The following is an 18,173-nucleotide window of genomic DNA, read 5'->3' as shown; positions in this document are numbered from 1 at the left end:
TGGGGTCCCCAAAGCGGAAGCTGACTTTGAGACTTAACAACACTTTCCTTGGTTTGGTCAGAAATCATGGCCCCAAGAGGTTTACTAGACACTGACCTCAGAGGGGAAGTCTGCTTGCCTTCCCTTCTATCAGCATCCCCTTAGAGCTTTTACCTCCCAGAAAGAAAACGGACTGCAGTAACTTTGCTTCTCCTTTGCATATAACGATGTCAGCCTAGACAGGGACCTATGTGAAAACAAGGGTGGGGGGGGCCCTGGGAATGAAGAGTGAGCCCAGTGGGAGGCCTCCAAATGCTCTGATGTATCCTGAGAATACAAAGCCAATTGATGGAGCACAAGACCTCGGAATTTTAATCTTTCAAGAGCACACTTCCTTCTGCTTCTGACTTCTCTGGAAATCCCACCAGTCACCCTGATTCTCTATTCCATAAGAATTGAGTCACAAAAATAGAACTACGAGACAAGTTAGTTTGACCCCTTTGTCCTCTGAAATGTGCTGGTGCAAAGAGGCTGGGGCAAGGAGGAAAAGGCAGTACTTTTTTAATCTAAGTGGTTCTTCCGTCTCAAGGAAAAACAAACTGAAGCACGCTTGGAATTTAAAAAAATGTCCTAAATTAGCCATCTATAGAAAAGGGACTGGGGGTGGGGGAGAGCTCATACATGGACTGTTCTACTATTTCAGGAATGAATTTTTATCCCCAGATTCATAAATGGGCTTTACTAGGAAGGATATACGCTCCTCCAGAAACTGTGAGCTACATATTTTTGTGTTGATGTATTTTTCTAAGGAAAAGGTCCAGAATTTTTTATCAGATTCTCAAAGAAGTCCTCGACTCCAAAAAAGGAGTCAAAAGGTAAATATTTCTCAAAGGATACCTTAGTTGAATTAGTTATCTATTGCTGTGTAACAGATTATCCCCTAACAGCAGTATACACTAGCATTGTTATCTCATAGTTTATGTGGGTCAGGTGATGGGAGTGACTCTGGTTGGTCAAGGTCTCTTAGGATGTTGTAGTCAAAAAGTCAGTTGAGCTTGCTGTTGTCTAAGACTTGACTGAGGCTGAAGGATCTGTTTCCAAGACGGTTCACCCACAGGGCTGTTGGCAAGAGGCCTTAGTTGCATGCCACTTGGACCTCTCTGCTGAGCTGCTTGAGTGTCCTCACAACATGGCCACTGGCTTTTCCCAGAGTGAGTGACCAAGAGAGAAAACAAAGAGGAAATCACAAGGCTTTTTATGACTACTTCAGAAGCCATACATCACCACTTCTCAAAGGCAGAAATCAGGCTCTACCTTTTGAAGGCAGGAATATCAAAGAACATGTGGACATATTTTGAAACTACCAACTAGTAGAAAGGCCATGCTTTATAAACTTGATGAGAAGCACATTTCTCCCTCTGTACACTCTTCCCTTTCTTCTACTAGATTATTTTGCAATGGTTGGGATTGGTCCCGTAATCTTGCGCAAATTAGTAAATTTTGTATCTCAAATTTTTCTTTGGTAACTAAGGATAATAATAATATCTACTTCAGAGGATTGTTGTATGAATATTAAATGAAATGTTAGGTTAATAACTGATAAAAACATTAAGTTATTTTTTTTTTCATTTTTCTTTTATTATTCATATGTGCATACAAGGCTTGGTTTATTTCTCCCCCCTGCCCCCACCCCCTCCCTTACCACCCACTCCACCCCCTCCCGCTCCCCCCCTCAATACCCAGCAGAAACTATTTTGCCCTTATCTCTAATTTTGTTGTAGAGAGAGTATAAGCAATAATAGGAAGGAACAAGGGGTTTTGCTGGTTGAGATAAGGATAGCTATACAGGGCATTGACTCACATTGATTTCCTGTGCGTGGGTGTTACCTTCTAGGTTAATTCTTTTTGATCTAACCTTTTCTCTAGTTCCTGGTCCCCTTTTCCTATTGGCCTCAGTTGCTTTAAGGTATCTGCTTTAGTTTCTCTGCATTAAGGGCAACAAATGCTAGCTAGTTTTTTAGGTGTCTTACCTATCCTCACCCCTCCCTTGTGTGCTCTCGCTTTTATCATGTGCTCATAGTCCAATCCACTTGTTCTGTTTGCCCTTGATCTAATGTCCACATATGAGGGAGAACATACGATTTTTGGTCTTTTGGGCCAGGCTAACCTCACTCAGAATGATGTTCTCCAATTCCATCCATTTACCAGCGAATGATAACATTTCGTTCTTCTTCATGGCTGCATAAAATTCCATTGTGTATAGATACCACATTTTCTTAATCCATTCGTCAGTGCTGGGGCATCTTGGCTGTTTCCATAACTTGGCTATTGTGAATAGTGCCGCAATAAACATGGATGTGCAGGTGCCTCTGGAGTAACAGTCTTTTGGGTATATCCCCAAGAGTGGTATTGCTGGATCAAATGGTAGATCGATGTCCAGCTTTTTAAGTAGCCTCCAAATTTTTTTCCAGAGTGGTTGTACTAGTCTACATTCCCACCAACAGTGTAAGAGGGTTCCTTTTTCCCCGCATCCTCGCCAACACCTGTTGTTGGTGGTGTTGCTGATGATGGCTATTCTAACAGGGGTGAGGTGGAATCTTAAAACATTAAGTTATAATAATGCTGACTCCAATCTAGAGATTTCCTTTTCCATTCAATAGGATTGTACATTTATGGATTATAAATCTAAGTAGGGTCAGAAGTGATTATTTATTGAGATTTATTTTGTAAAGCAAGTGCTGTAGGGTAGAGATGCAAAAGAAGTTAAAAACAGACCCTGTTTTCAATAGTTCCAAGGTGAAAGGTATATTTGCATGAAATAGAAGGTTGTTTTGGAAATCCATGACACCATTTCTTTGCTGAGAACAGGGGAAGTCCCTGCCTTGAGTGTAATTATGAAGGTTTTGAAACATGAACAAAAATTTAATTGGAAAGGAATGCTAAAGTTTGAAGGGGAACAGCAGAAATGCCTAAAGGGACCATTCCAGGAAAATTTAAAAGGAAAAGAGAAGGATGTATGAAGTCAAGAACTCCACGAAAGGAACAGACTTTTAAAAGAATAATAATTTTAAAAAAGAGAGAGAACTACTTCTCTGGGGGAAGAATTGATTTGTGCTGTGGTGATCCCCAAAGGGGAGTTTTACCATATTTATTAATCTATTCATTGGAAGAAAAAGATATTTTGTTAGCCCTTAAGGCACAAGGTCAATGTTATTAGGCTTCTATGATCCAGAACACTTGTAGCCATGCAGGATACTTTACAAAATAATAATAACCAAGCATACATTTCTCTCATTAATTCAGACTTTAGATTAAAATGTTGGCCAGCAAACATCCCGCTGAGATTGTTCCTTGCCACCCAGTTTTTTTGTCCCCTTTTGTGGAAGGGGCCAGGTTTCCAGGAGCTTCCTGGTTCCACACACCTCATTCAAATTCAGATTCCCAACAGATCTTCTAGTCATGGCTGCAGAAAGGAGACAAGAGTGGTGTCTCTAGGCTGGTGTCAAAGGCCATCTGCAGGTAGAGAGAACAGGAAGGATGTTGACTATGTACGCCTGGAACTTTCAGGGATCAGCTTTTTTCTCTGATGTTTGGCTCCTCTATTTTCTTGTTGTTGAATTTGAGGATACTCTGGGCTACATAATGAGTTCGAGGTCAGCCTGAGCTACATAGCAAGACCCAGTCTCAAAAAACAAACAAACGAAACCTGGCGTGGTGGTAGCTCATGCCTGTAATCCTAGCTACTCAGGAGACAGAGATCAGGAGGATTGAAGCCAGCTGGGGCACACAGTTCATGAGACCCTATCTTGAAAAAACCCATTACAAAAAAAGGTTGGTGGAGTGGCTCAAGGTGTAGGCTCTGAGTTCAAACCCCAGTACCACAAAAAAAAAAAGAGAAGGGAATGGTATCATGGTCAGGTCTTCAAGGGGCTTCAGCCGTGTTAGGAGTGCTGTAGGCTGGGACTATAGCTCAGTTTGCCCAGCAGGTGTGAGGCCTTGGATTTGATCCTCAGGACTGGGGAGAAAAAAAGAGAGATTTATTGAGTTTAGAGGTTATAACTGGCTATGCATTGTAGTAGTCTCTATACATTCTATATTTATTGTTTGATAAAGTAGTTTAAAAATAAATGACTTATGTTGATTGCTAGTTTGCAGTTTTGCTCTTTTATTTCAGAGCTAACAAAACCTTTTTTCCAGGCTGTATTAGTTTCTTTTGGGTTTTGTTTTATTGTTGTTTTGGGTTTTTTTGAGACAGGTCTCATTAAGTAAGGCTGGCCTCAAACTCAAGGTCCTCCTGTTTCCATTTCCTGAGTACTGGGATTACAGCCATGTACCAGCACGTACTCTGTATTAGTTTCTCATTTCTGTATAACAAATTACCAAAAAGTTAATTGTAGGTAGATTTATTATCTTGGAGTTCTTATCCCTCCTTGCATTGTCAACATCAGCAAAAAAATAAAAAATCTTTGAAGCAGATTCTCTGTCCTGTTTCTATCAGCACTTGACCTCTGGCCTCTGAATCTGACCCTCTTATAAGGACTCTTTGACTACATTGGGTTCCCCTATGTAACCCAGGGTAATCTACTCACCCCTCTGGGTCCTTAACTAATCACATATGCGAGATCCCTTTCACCCTGTTAGTAACATCTTCACAGATTTGGGGGATCAGGCTGTGGACATCTCTGCAGGGCACTTTTCTACTTGCCACAGACCCTACAACAGTCTTTGAAGTCCTAGTGCCATTCCTCTTATGCTTCAGGGAAAACCCATCCCCTGCTTAGCTCTTGGTTACTATCTATCTGACTTGGTTTTCCTACCCCTGTGAGACCCACCTGGCCACAAAGTGGCTAAAAGGTGAACCTTGGTAGTGGGGTGGGAGAGGGTCACAGAGACCAGAAGTTCCCCAGCTGAAGAATGAGTCCAGAACTAAGGGAGTGGTTCTGAATGGAACAGTTGGGCCTCAGAATTTCCTTGGCGTAGCTGGACTCTGACCCTTTTAAAACACAGATCTGACTATGTCACTCCACTACACAAAACCGCTTCATGACTTCCCCTGGGCTTTAGAATAAGGAACAAAGGCCTAAGGGTCCTGGAAGTAGGTTTCTCAACCTCAGTCTACTGACGTTTCGGGCCAGATCATTCCTGGTTGCTAGTGGCTGTCCTGCATTGCAGGATGTTTAACAGCTTCTCAGGAGCACACTGAAAACACACATTCACCCTGTGACAACCTTGCCAAGTGTCCCCAGAAGACAGTATTGCCCTGAGTTGAGAACCCCTGTCCTAGCCTGGCCATCCCCTATACATGCTCCCTTCTTTAGCCACCCAAGGGCTGTATGTCTCAGCAGCACAGCCTCAGGATTTCTCTGGGCCACTCGCCTCTACCTCTGAATCAAATGTCTGCTGCTCAGGCCTCCTTCCCTGCTTCTGCCTCCAAAGCTGGTTGCTGTGCACTGTAGCAGGGCCACTCCTCTGTCACACCTCCTTCACACCTGCTTTCCCCACAGACTGCCACCTCGAGAAGAGCAGGGACTGTGACTCTCTGGTCCTCCCACGGTGCTAGTGAATAGTAGCTACTTGGCCTGTATTGTCCTATGACTGTTGACGTTGTCATCCAATCTATCCTCAACCCATATCAGATACCCAAATCAGGAATCAGAGTAAATCCCCAAAGAAGCTGTACTTTTATGTGTCTACACCTTGTGTCTGGAGTGCATTGGTCTCATTAAAGGTTAAATAGTAACTTGGGGTGTGAACTGAAGAGGGTGGTGAGCCTAGAATTCCTAGGACTACACCACAAGAATCCTTTGCTGATGGGGAGGTGGGGGAAGCCCAGCAGAGAGAAGGCACTCACCTATCAGGTCAGTTATAAGAGACCACTCATATATTCCCAAACCAGAGATATCTAGATCCTGGCGAGGTCCCATCAAAGAGCAAGAAAGGCGAAGATCTAACATACCACAGAAACTCAATCCCAACCTCAGCTAAGGGTCAGTATGTCACCCAAGTAAAAGGTTTTAACCAAGACTCTGAAATGCAGTCCTCTGAACAACACTAAAAGGACAAAGTCCAGGCACCAGGTGGTGGCAGCAAATTTTCTAGCACAAGAAGCCAGTTATCATGCTTCCCTGATATTGGGGTTCAGTTGGGTCCTCCCTGATAAAGCCCTGCACCCCACTAAACCACCATTCTCTGAGGTGGGTTTCCTAACTTTGTCCAACATCCTAGCAAATATATTTCTTATATTTTTTATTCTCTAAATATATTCATTTAAACATATGTGTGTGTTTGTATATACCTTTCTCCATAACAAAAACAATACTTTTCTGATTATATAACTAACTCATTATTTGTTCGTGGTAAAACATGTAAGCACTACTCAAAAAAAATATGTAAGGAAAATTAAAAAATCACCTGAAATCCGAAGACAACAACCATCAACATGGAGACCCTCTTTTCCTCCATTTCTTTATCCAAATGCACATGCAATGTGATTTTTACATATGTAAGGCAAATGTATGTTGCCTTTTTGCAAGGCGCCAGTGGCTCATCCCTGTAATCCTAGCTACTTAGGAGGCAGAGATCAGGAGGATTGCGGTTGGAAGCCAGCCCAGCCAAATAGTTCCATAAGACCCTATCTCGAAAAACCCTTCACAAAAATAGGGCTGGTGAAGTGGCTCAAGGTGAAGGCCCTGAGTTCAAGCCCCAGTACCTCAAGAAAAAAAGGCAAATTTGTTTGGCTCAGATAAGTGAATTCAAAAGGAAAGACTATCATTAATAGCCAACTGCCATCACCCACCAGAATGGAAGGTAACCCCCCCCCAAACACAATGAAAACAAAACAAGGTGATTAAATATCTAGTCAGATACCAGAGCTCACCAAGGCTCCAATGCCTGAGGCTACTACTCCCTGAGGGTTAAAAGAGGGGGTGGATCTGCAAGGGGCTTTATAATTTAGACTTTCTTCCAGATGCAATTAGAACAATTAAAAGAAAAAAAATTTTTTTTATGTCTGTGAGTAGCTTAAACTTTCTGGAATGCCCACAAGCACCCCTTATATTCTCTGGTGATGTCAGGGGACCAGACCCTGCAGGCTTCACTCATGACAGCAGAAGGTAGGCTAGGATCCTGCTGCCCTCTGAAGCCTCAGATTGCTATGAAGCCTCCAACAGCACCTCTGGGCCTGCTCCCAGAGCCTCCTCTGGCTCCTCCAGCCCCAGGCACCCCTTCCATCTACAGCCAGAGTTGGTAGGAAATGCCAAGGCTCCTTCTCTCTCACAAAGGCTCTTCTGTATCAGAAAGCCACTTCCTGGGCAGGATACCCAAAGTTTCCTGTGTGTTGGGGACTGTTGGCAGCAAGGGAAACCTTCACCATGGGCGGGGTCTGCAGAAGGGGAACGCTATAGCGTGAGGCAAGGCTTAAGAAGGCACACTCAGCTGCTGATCATGAACTTGCATGATCCTGGTGCATGGTGCTGGGCTTGCCTCACCCTCATCCTGGCCCCGTGAACTGTTCAATACGAGTTGCTAGACAGCTGGGTGTCCATGTGGAAAAAGATAAAAATCACATCCTTACCCTAGGCCATGCACAAAAATAAATTCAATGTGGACCAAAGACTTAAAGGCAAAACATTAAAACTTTTAGAAAATACAAAAGAATTGCTTTATAATTTAAGTGTAGAAAAGCATTTCTTTAAAAGACACCAAAGAACAAATGTTTATTATTAGTAGTATTAATGTTGATAAACTAAGTTCCTTTGATTAATGTTGATAAACTAAGTAATATTTGATTACTTTTTTTTTTTTGGTGGGACTGGAGTTTGAACTCAAGGCTTCATGCTTGCAAAGCAGGTGCTCTGCCACTTGAGTCTATTTTGCTCTGGTTATTTTTGGAAATGGGATCTCACAAATTATTTGCCCAGGCTGCCTCAAACCGTGATCCTCCTGATCTCAGCCTTCAAAGTAGCTAGGATTACAGATGTGAGCCATAGGCACCAGGATATATATATACATTTTTTTTTTTTTAGACAGTATCTCACTGTGTAGCCCATGCTGGCTTCATATTCCAGATCCTCCCAAATGCTGGGATTACAGAAGTGTACCACAATGCCCAGCTTTTGGGATGACATTTCTAAAGTCATCATAATAACCAAAGTTAGAAGATAAAATATAAACTGGGAAAACACATCTGCACTGCATATAAATGATAAGAAGTAGGTGTCCAGAACCTGTAGGGAAGAAAAGATTTTTTAAAATGCATACAGGTACTTGAGATGTAACTCAATAGTAGAGCACTTACCTAGTTTATATTAGACCCACACCATTAAGTAAATAATAAATAAATAAATAAAAACTCAACAGACAAACATAAAACCTACAGGGAGAAAAGGACAAGAGAGTGAACAGGAAAGTCACAGAAGAGGAAACAAATATCTAACAAATATACAAAAAAAGATGTTTGACTGCACTCCTAGCCAGGGAAATGCTAGTTAAAATTATAAGGAAATGCCAGTTCTCACTCCTCTGATTGGCAAAAATGTAGAGAAAGGTCTGCCAATGGCAAGTGATGGTGAGATTATGAGGAAACAGCTCAGCCTGCTGGCGGGATGCTAAATGAGGACAGCTCCTTAGGAAGAGAGCCTGGCGCTGCCCAGCAAGGCAGGAGGGGTGTGTGTGCGTGTGTGTGTGTGTGTGTGTGTGTGTGTGTGCATACTAAACTGGCTTCTTTCCTAGCTCAGTTCTTCTGAAACATGGCAACCACTTCATCTTTCTTCAGTTCAACCTGAACATACCCTTTCTGCCTTTAGGGGCCTTCATGGCTCCCCATGGCCTACAAAGAAACATCCAACTCTTTAGCTGGACATTCAGATGTAGCCACCCACTTTCAGTTTCTATCCCCTCTACCCTGTATCCTTACTGCTCTTCCTGTAAAATTAATAGTGCAGGGTGAAATGTTGCTTTTCAATCTGCAGCTACATGGAATGTTTATAGGGAGAAAGGTAGCTACGGGACGATCTAGTACCCCCATGTTATAGAAGAGAATACTGAGACCCAGGGAGGCTGGCACGGTCCTCAAGGTTGCACCAAGAGAGAGAATCAGAGATGCCAGCTCAAGGCTCTTACACAGCACCCTTCCTAGGCTGAAGTATTACAAAGCCAGTTATGGGGATGTGGGGAGCCCAATCCACCTGGTTCTCTTCACATCACCCTAATTGACACAACCCAAGAGTGACAGCTACTTGTTTGTCATGAATACAAAATATCCCAGGATGCTGGAGCAGGAAACTGGACCTGAAGTACCATATCCCCAAATTGGGATGTCCTTGTATTCACCTTGTCAACAGGGAGCAGCCAGAGCTCTCTGTTACTATAATTGGATTAGTCTTGTGGGTTTGCCCTGCTCCTACTTGTCAAAAGAGATTATACAGCACAGTCCTGAACTGCTGCATGGACCACAGTTCAGGTGCAGGCTGAGGCTGGAGCAGGAGGAAATGCAGTCATTAATCACCGAGTACCTGCCTGTGCCAGCTGCACCGCCTTCTTCCTGCTGCAAGCACGTTTGCTCCAGCCACAGCTCAGAGGTCTCCCTGTGAGCTGCACGTCCTCAGCAGGGGCCTGGGTGCAAACCCAGGGAAGGTGCCAGAAGCTTTTGAGGATCTGTATTCACTATTCACCTTGCCTGCCTCTCTGTGACTGAAAGAGGAGTAATATTAAGTAGCAAATTAAAAAAAAAAAAAAAGTCACAGGACAGGAGGGAGCCAAGAGAAGAAAGGAGAAAGCTTGCTCCTGCTTTTTCAACAGGAATCCTGCAATTTCATTTTGCACTGGACCCCACAAGTGACAAAGCGGGCCCTGCCCCCAACCTAGCAGTTTCTCAACTCTATTGGGTGAATGGAAAACACTGTTCCTTCAGAACCCTACAGATGCCTACAATAGTGAAGCTGCTGGGGTTGAGCCCCCGCCCCATTCTCAACTACAGCAAGCCAAAAGGCCACCTAGAGAGCAAGTTAGAAACGCACTCCTAACACATTCCAGGTGTGTCTAAGCTTCGGCCTGGGGCCACATTCCAAGGGAGTCTCTCTCACAGAGTCTGAGGATGGGTTGCATAGGTAGGGACTATGCTCTGAAAGTTTCCATAAGTGTCCATTGGGTAAACAAGCATCTAGCAACTCCATGACTACCTCCCTACTTTCCCCCAACCTATGAGATAAGGCAGAAATTCTACCCTTCACCCACCACCCTAAGCCCATTTTCTTAATAACAGCCAATATTCACCAAGTGCTTACCAGGTGTTTTCTACACGTCAATCCTTGCCACAAATTTATGGTAAGAGGTACCATTATTATCCTGATTTTACAAATGAAGTCTTCCTATCCCTGGTCTCTAAACCCTCCTACTTGGCTGGTCCAGCTCAACCCACAGCTCCCTTTGAAGATTCCCCCTCAGGGGTGCTCTGCTCCTCACCCTCCCCCAGGAGACCCTGGTCTAATGTACTCACTCAGCCAGAGTCCTCACACTGCAGTGCTGACCTCAGTGGGTGAGAGGGGGTCCTGGCCTTGGGATTGTGCCCTGAGGGACTCGCCCTGCCCCCTCTCTAGCCATTTCCTTTCCAGTGAGATGGAGCATCTATGGGGGGCGGGGACCTCTAGCCCCCTCCTCTGGGATGCTCTTGGAAGCTGGAACTCTGGAGTCCCTGCACAAATAGCCCTGAGCCATTCCCATGGTTTCTGTGGGATCATCCCTTGGCCCATCTTCCCAAGGGCAACACTGCTTTCCTGGTGGCACTGAGTGTGTATAGATAGATCCCTATCTCAGAGTGTGGAGGAGGAAAGAATGGTACTCCCACAAAGCTCAGGTGTGTACATAGATGAACATGAGGCTCCTCTAAGTTGAGGATGAACAGGTGGGAAGAGAAGGTGAGCTGGCCGTTAACTGGGGACCAGGGTTACTGGGGGCTGAAGATCCACTTTTCCAGCAATGCCATTGTGTTAGTTATCTGTTGTTTTGTAACCAATTATCATAAACATATGGCTACATAAGAACATATTAATTGTCTCACACATTCTGTAGGTCAGGAATCTGAGCAGGGCTTAGCTAGGTCCTCTGCTTCAGAGTGTCTCACAGGGTGTTATCCATAGCTGCAATCTTATCTGAAGGTTCAAGTGGTGAGGGATCCACTTCCAAGCTCACATGGCTGATAGACTTTCAGTTCCCTGAAGTCCTTAGACTGAGGGCCTCAGGTCATTACTGGTTGTTGGCTGGGAGCTGTCCTCATTTATTTGCATTATGGGCTTCTGCAACAGGGCAACTTGCTTCATCTAAACCAGGAAGTGAGGGGGTCTGCTGCAGGAGCAAAGTCGCTATCTTACATAATCTGATCATTGAAATGCCATTTTTCATTGGTTAGAAGCAATTCATGGGACTTGCCTACACTCAAGAGAAGGAAATTAACCAGGATGTAACTATGAGGAGATGGGAATCTCTGAGGGTCATTTTAGAAGATGCTGGCCACAGCAAAATTCAAGCCAGAACTTCAAGGACACAGACAAAGTTCTAAATTCAAACCTGATTTTCCCAGGCTTATTAAGGGAGGAGAATAGATAATATTCTAGTCAGCACCTTGGTAGCTTGAGTTACAGCTCTTAAATAATTAATTACGTGATATGTGTTATAAATTTATGTTACACATAACATAAATGTTAGGGGTAGGCCTGCTTCTGTGCATGTGTCCTAGCCGCCATCTCACACAGGGAGAACCATGTGGGCAGAGTCCTGTCTGCTGATCTTTTGCCCCCTACACAGCCTAGCACGAGTGGCAGTCATGTGGTGGCCATCAGCAGAGTTTGTGTGACAACTCTGAGCTGCCCGACTGCAGGGGTAGCGCCCTCTGCCCAAGCCTATCTGGGGAGGCAGCTGGGCTGATTTCAGTCTCTATGGTTTGGGTTTCCTCTTGAGCAAGAAGAGAGGATCCCACATGGTGCAGGAAGAAAGCACAGAGGCAAAAATCTTCCACCACAGTGAAATAAAGCCGGATCCTTCCAGAGTTCTGCCTCTAGATAAACCAGGATTCTTAGCTTTCTATTATTTTATTACAAAAATATTTTTAAAAACAGGATAAGAAATGAAAAAGCCAGATAGTTCTACCACTGAAAGTCCCTGAGGGGGTGTGTGTGTGTGTGTGTGTGTGTGTGTAATTTCCTTCCTTAGAAAATGTTTTCTATGCATTTTTTGCCTTTAAAAAACTTACATTAGGGCTGGCAGAGTGGCTCAAGGGGTAGAGCACCTGCCTAGCAAGCGTGAGGGTCTTTTTTTTTTTTTTTTTTTTTTATTCATATGTGCATACAAGGCTTGGGTCATTTCTCCCCCCTGCCCCCACCCCCGCCCTTACCTCCCACTCCGCCCCCTCCCTCTCCTCCCCACCCCCTCAATACCCAGCAGAAACTATTTTGCCCTTATCTCTAATTTTGTTGAAGAGAGAGTATAAGCAATAATAGGAAGGAACAAGGGTTTTAAGCATGAGGTTCTGAGTTCAAACCCCAGTACCACCAAAAAGTAAAAACACTTACATGGTTTGTGGGCTTAAAACATAAAAGTGATCATACTGTTTTCAATTATATACCTACCTTTTTCAGGACACTGAATGTTTTTTTTCTAGATAGCAGAGATAGAACTGTAGAATAACTTAAAAATAGATAGGAGATTCACAAGGTCACAAGAATGCACAGTGAAAATTTCTCTCCCGTCTGCCAGTTCACACCCCTGGAAGTTCCTTCCTGCCCTTCCACAGATTACTTATGTGTTTGTAAGCAAACATATAACTCTTTTTCTTTTCCTTTTTCTGCATAGTGTTGGCACACTATAACACGATTCTGCATTCTATATATCTTGGGATGGTTCCATATATTTCCTTGCAGGTGGCTCAGCCTCAACCTTGGCTGAACTTTAATATTACCTAAGGTGTGCTGGGGATGCAGCTCAGTGGTAGTGCTTGCCTACCATGTGCAAACCATGGTTTCAATACCCAGGGCCTGAGGCTAGTCTGGGCTATACAATGAGAACCTGATCCCCCTATCAAAAAATAAAATAAAATAAAACCAGCTTTCTCAGAAAGGAAGAGGAACTAAAACAATTCCATAGTTGCTATTGGGTAACTAATTACCCTTGTTAGGGACTGAGGAGTGTCTCAGGACACAGGACCTTCAGCACAGAATGCTGTGGTCCCAAACACCCCATAAATAAAATTGATAGATATGGCTAATGAAATTAGAGAATTAAGAGTATTCCATTAATTAATTATTGATTAATATTAAGTCTATAGAAAGGAGGGGCTGGCCTGTACCTTGGCAGGTAGAACACTTTCTTTTTTTTTTTTTTCTTGTATTATTCATATGTGCATACAAGGCTTGGGTCATTTCTCCCCCCTGCCTCCACCCCCTCCCTTACCAGGTAGAACACTTTCTTAACACACATGAGACCTAGGGCTGGATCCCCAGCACTGCCAATAAATAAATAAAAGATTATAGGAAGAAATTTTGTACTTAGGTAGAAAACTACGCAACATCTATCACAGTCCTACAGCCGATTCATTCTGGCCCTGTTTACTGTCTGTGAGCCTCTCACATCTCTTTGTAAATTGAACGTGACTGATGGATAGACTTGAGACTATTATCTGGCAGTTTTCTTTGACTTCTTTTCCCCCTGTGGAAAAACCAGTTTGCTTCCATTTGTAAATCAATCTCTTTAATTCCATTCAAATGTGTATGCCTTTCACTTTTTTTCTTTGAATCAGTTATAATGCCAGTTATATTCCCTTGCAAATTAAGGAGTAAAATAAAATCTTTAACACATGCTCATTATTGTGTCTATAGGAGAGTCTGGTCTTTAGAATTTTATGGGAAAATTGCTTTTTAAAATAAGGCTATAAGGTAACTTCTAGAACAAAAATACAAACGCACAAAATCATCTCACACACACACACACACACACACACACACACACACACACACACACTAATAAAACAAAGATGATGGACCAAAACATAATTGTCACAACCTGTTAGTAGATCAAAAGCATCTGTTAAAAGATGCTCTTACTGGATGTGTGGCTCAAGTGGTAAAGTGCCTGCCTAGCAAGTGCAAACTGTGAGTTCAAACCCTGGTACCCTCAAAAGACTATCATATTATAGCACAGAGTAAAAGTCAGTGATCAAACAAAATGATTAAGAGAGGTTGAAAACTAAAGGATGAGGAAATGTGTTTTACCAAGTAAATATAAAAGTTCACCCAAGATTATGATCTTAATGCAAGACTTAGCAGGTCAAAAATTGTCAAACAAGAATTCTTTAGTAACAAGATTTTGAAATTTAAAAAAAAGGATATGCTTATTAAATTTTATAGAACAATATACATTAATAAATGAAAAGTAGGGGAGGTATAAAGAAAAATGAACACACACCAGTAAGGGAGATTAATTTATTCTTCTGTTTAGCCATGGACATAAGGTGGACCTACATAACACCATTTTAAAAATGGAATTTCCTTATATATATCAAATTTATAATCTAAGAACTACACTCTTATTTTCATGTGTCTATGGGACATCTTCAAAATTAATTGACTACTGTAATTAAGTTACAAAAAAACTTTAATAAATTCCAAAAGAAATAAAGACACTATTCTCCAAACATCATGTAATAAAATTAGAAAATTACAGAACCAGGAAATAATGACTTTACTTGTTGGACATTTAAAACTTACTTAACAGTTTGTTTCAAAAAAAAAAGAGAAAAAAGGAGGAAGAGAAAAAGAAGGAAGGTAAGAACATGCAAATGAAGGGGATCAGAGCATGACACCTACGTTCTATCACTTTGGCTTAAGGATTATTTTAAACTGAAGACAATTGAGGGTCACACTTCCTCCTGAAATGGGCTAAGGCCTGGACTCACATGGACATAAATTAGTTAAGCTGTCCTCTAGGAAAAGCCTCTAGGCCTTTCACTAATGACACTCATGGTTTAGAACCAGCTTTTCAGGAAGAATGGACATGAGGGCTGGAAGAAGCAGTAGAGCACCTGCCTAGCAAGCATGAAGCCCTAAGTTCAAACCCCAGTACCACAAAAAAAAAAAAAAAAAAAAATTGATTGCCAGGTGCTGGTGGCTCATGCCTGTAATCTTAGCTATTCAGGAGACAGAGATCAGGAGGATCATGGTTCAAGGCCAGCCCAGGCAAATGTTCGTGAAACTCTGTTGTTTTTTTTTTTTTTTCACTACAAAATAATTTATTACAATACAGCTTCAGCACAAAAACTTCTATGTACAAGCACACAGCACTGACTATCCTATTAGGGGACCTTCTTTTTCCCCCTTTCTTTGAGGACCTCTTCTAGCAAATCTTTCAGATACTGGATCTCCTTGGCCAGAGCATCTGCCTTCTCTTTCAGAGCTTCATTCTTCTTTTCTAGCTCTTTACATTCACCAGTGAGGGCCTCCTGCTCTGCCCTTTTTTTCTGGAGGTACCTGATGGCTGCTGTCTTGTTCTGCTCCATTTTCTTCAGTTTCTTATCCAGCTTCTCAACCTTCATTTTTGCTATTTCTCCAGGAGGGTCATACGGTTTGGGGCGGGTAGACCCACGGGGGACACCTGCAGATGGCAAGCTCCTATTTGGAGAGCCCCTAGAGGTTGAGGGGCTGTGCTGGGGAGAGCCTGGGTAGGACCCTGAGCTCGTACAGATGCCACTGTCATTATCTGAGAGGTTGTCTCCCTCCTTTACACACTGGGGGATCATGGTAATGTAAGCAGTAAAGTCAGGCTTCCTATCTTCTTCAGAGATATCTACTTCACTCCCTAACTCTGAACTAAAGAAATGGTCTGGAGTGGAAGAGAGGACCCCAGGGGGAAGAGGTTGTAAGAAGGTGAAAGGGGCAACCTGATCAGTTTTTGTTAAACACTCTGGGAGATGGCCAGTTGGGTTCACTGTCTGGGGCGGGGGGGGGGGGGGTGGGGGGGTGCTCCTTATTAATCTCTCGGACTAGTGGGGTAAAGAGATCACGTGTCACCCAACATGGCCAACAGCTCATCTGGCATGGTTTCTAGGTCATCCAAGCGAAACAGGGCATCAAAGTCAAACTCCTTCAGATCCATTTGCTCCAACATCCAATCTGTCCCGGAAAAGGCATTCTCCTTGCCGGTGTTTGAGGCACTGACCTACCCATCCACAGCCAGCCATTTGGAGGAGCCCGCCTTAGCCTTGGTAAGACTCTGTCTTGAAAATATCCAACACAAAAAGGGCTGGCAGAGTGGTTCAAGTGGTGGAGGACCTACCTAGCAAGTACGAGGCCTTGAGTTCAAATCTCAGTATGGCCAAAATAAAAGAACTGAGCAGAAGAAGCCTGGTCAAAGATGATGTCTCAAGTTCAAAATCCTCTAAGCAGGACATAACTCTCCCCGCAAAAGAAACATGAGACCTTTGGAGAGGCATAACATCCAATTAACAACAACTTTCCCTTTCCTTTTCTATAAATACCCTCACTGACAACCAACTGGGGAGGCAGATTTGAACTTACAGCTCCTGGCCTGTTTGCCAATCAGCAGCACAATAATCTTTTTGCTTTTTGCAAAAACACAGTGCCATAGCATTGGCTTCTATGTGCATCGTACAGCAAGCCCTTGCTCAGTAACAATTTCTGGCGACCCCAGATGGGACTTTGAGTTCTTTGACTGCTGGCCCAAGGTTCTGTGGCCCCTCAGTGTGGCTCTGGTGGCTGACCTTCAGGAGCCACCTGCCTGATGTTAGTCTGGAAGGCTCAGCAGCTGGACTTGCTTCCCTGTCCCAGTGCTGCAGGACCTCAGCACCAACTTCAGTTTTGCAAAAAAATCAATTATCTTGTGAAGAAAATGTCTCTAGGTGAGTAAGCCTGCAAGAGTGACTGTACCTTGAGCTGACTCTGGTTTAGGGGCATAAACCACCTTTACAGGCAAAATTATCCCTGTGGTTTTGACTTTTGGGGTGAAATAATCCCTTTGGGAGTCCTGGCTTATTCTGGCCTCCAGAATCTGGTTTCATTAGAGAGTTAGTCCCAGTTATCTGGACTGTTCTGGTCTGGAAGTTCACTTTGTTTTAATGTAATTGTTTTATACTTTCTTTAGTCTATTCATTTGTTAGTCTGCATTTTGTTTACTAGTCTGTGTTTGTGATAATTGGCTTTGTCACCAGTGTAAACCCTGAAATTACTGAAAGTCTGTTGTCCTGTCAGTTAGATGTCACTTGCTTGTACAAATAAACACATGTTCCCAGCTGCCGACCATCAAATTAACACATACCAAGTCTGGGGATCAGACTGGTGGTTCAATTTGGTCCAGATGTCACGTTCATACTCCAGACAACCTTGGGCTCAATATAATCTCATTACAATGATATTTAAAAAAAAAAAAAAAAACACTGGTGCTATGATAGATCCATTCATGTCCAAATTAGGGGAGAAGAGAGGTGGTACCCCATCTCTGCCTTGTTGTGAACTGCTGTGATGACAGCAATGCAACCTCCTCGTAACCCAGACCCCCCAGAAATCCAGACCTGCTCAGGGGGAAGGGGCCTTTGAAGCATGAGATCCCCATCTCCATTCCCTGGCCCTTGAAGAAAATTTCCTGTTGGGTTATTTATGAATGGAACTGAGTAAGAAAAGAACCTGCAGATTTGGTAACAGTTTGATAGAGGCTAAGGGATTTGCAGGCTGCAACACCCACCCTATTAGAAATGTATCTACAGGAGGGTCTCCAAGGTGAATGCTCCCTCCAGCTCGGTCTGGGCACCCCTAGGTGACTAGGATCTTGAGACGTGTCAGGGTAACTCACTTATGATGCAAAGAAGTCTCAGAGGAACCACACAGAAGAACATACTCCATCCCTGGATTGAAAGGAACTCTTAAGCTCACCCCACTGTGAGCTACCCAGCAACTCTTAGTATTTGAGGGTTTCTGAAACCTGTAAAAGGGGATATCTGGCCCATTGGTGATGCTCTAGGAAGGCGAACTTCATAAACAGCACACTACCGATCCCACACATTTCTTGAGCCCCAACTCTTGCTCTGGCCATCAAATAAGCCTCTCATAAAATGGGGCACTGGGCAGAATTTAATTAAAACCCACCAGGGCAAACTTTTCCTGAAATTTTTAGGAATAGTTTTGGCAGGGGTTCCACCA

The 18,173-nt window shown here is 43.3% G+C and overlaps 1 pseudogene; it reads right to left on the bottom strand.

Annotated features, from left to right (window-relative positions):
- Positions 1-15,227: 15,227 nt before the first annotated feature.
- Positions 15,228-18,173, bottom strand: LOC141415038 (cyclic AMP-dependent transcription factor ATF-4-like; annotated as a pseudogene).

This window comes from Castor canadensis, chromosome 12 (genome assembly GCF_047511655.1).
Source record: "Castor canadensis chromosome 12, mCasCan1.hap1v2, whole genome shotgun sequence".
Taxonomy (NCBI): Eukaryota; Metazoa; Chordata; class Mammalia; order Rodentia; family Castoridae; genus Castor; species Castor canadensis.
This window is presented reverse-complemented; position numbering and strand designations above follow the sequence as displayed.